Source organism: Otolemur garnettii, unplaced genomic scaffold, assembly GCF_000181295.1.
Source record: "Otolemur garnettii isolate 467f Iridium unplaced genomic scaffold, OtoGar3 scaffold00434, whole genome shotgun sequence".
Classification (NCBI taxonomy): domain Eukaryota; kingdom Metazoa; phylum Chordata; class Mammalia; order Primates; family Galagidae; genus Otolemur; species Otolemur garnettii.
Window position 1 is genome coordinate 82,878 of NW_003852829.1, and position 1,519 is coordinate 84,396.

The window sequence follows — 1,519 nt, forward strand, 5'->3', positions numbered from 1 at the left end:
CAGATACCCAAACAGGCAAGCAAACTGGGGAATAGGACAAAGGATTCAGTGTATGTAGAAAAGACTGATCATCTTGTCCATGGGCCAAGCTGTGGTTCCAATCCAGATTTGAATTGCAGAGCCAGATAACTGCAGATCCAGACAAAGTTAGAAACTAGTTGAAGTGGGGAGAACATATTTTAACCATTCATATGCTATATAAATAGGTGAAAGAGTCCAGTACAGCATGAATTAAATTCAACTTTGATATATGCAAGATTCAAGGGCCATTGCAAAGACAGTATGAGGAAAAAAGAAGGGACGTAAAACATTATTAAAAGTGAGAAAGGGGAGTTACTTCCTGTGAAACCCATCTGGGTTTGTTGACTGATGCTTCCTGATGTTGAGGATTGATCCTCCCACAGAGGTAGATGGCTTCAGGTGTTGGCTGGAACAAATAGTAAATTCTTTTAGTGCTATAAATGGAGGGTTTGTGTCCTGGCATAGCTTGTACATTAAAATCACAAATCCTGATGTGATGGTATTAGCATGGTTCTCAACCTTCCTAATGCCACGATGTATTTTCATTGTTACAAAAAGGTCGTGACCCACAGGTTGAGAACCTCTGGATTAGAGCCTGAGAGTAGTGCTCTTATGAATGGCATTAGTGCCCTTATAAAAGAAACTCCAGGGAGCTTTCTTACTGCTTCCGTCATGTAAAGACACAGCAAGAGGACCACTCTATAAACCAGGGCCACACCTTTTTCAGACACCAAGTTTTCTGGCACCTTTACTGGGGTCTCCTCGTCCTACAGAAACGTGTTAACTAAATGAGTGGCTAAGTCACTCATTCTATGGCATTTTATTTTAGCAGACCAAAAACATGAAGACAAGTAGCTTAAAGGTTTCTTTGGGTGGTTCACTTTAAGGGAGGCCAGGCTCATCCTGTGGATGTAGACTCGTGCTGTTACAAACTATGTTAGTGTTTTGTTCAGATCATCATAGGCCAGCGTTGAGGCTGTATTTGGTCATGGACAGAATCTTTGTTTTCAGTCATACTGGGTTAAGGCCCCATTCATTCTATTAGATTATGATCATCTTCAATTAACTAATTACTTCTACAACAATCCAATTTCTAAATAAGGGTAAATTCTGAGATGATGGGGGAGACAACTTCAACATGATTTTTTTTTAAGAGTCTGTATTGTTTCTAACTCTCTTTTTTATTTCAGGTTAATGTGAGGGGACAAACAACTAGGTTATAATATTTGCATTTATTATGTGGAGTCCCTTTTGTAGTTGTATCCTACACCCAAAAGGTGTGACATATACCCTTATAATGTGTTAATTAAGTGGGAGTACACCAATCCCCTTCCCTCTGTTCGTCTTCCCTCCCTCTTTTCCTTTCCCCTCCAACTTGAATTGACTTGAGTTTTTCTCTTACTTGTGTGTATTAGATCATCTACAGGGTTCATTTCAGTATTAAGTACTTTGGATGTTTGCCTTTCCAATATTGTCAAACTTTACTGAGAAGAATGTG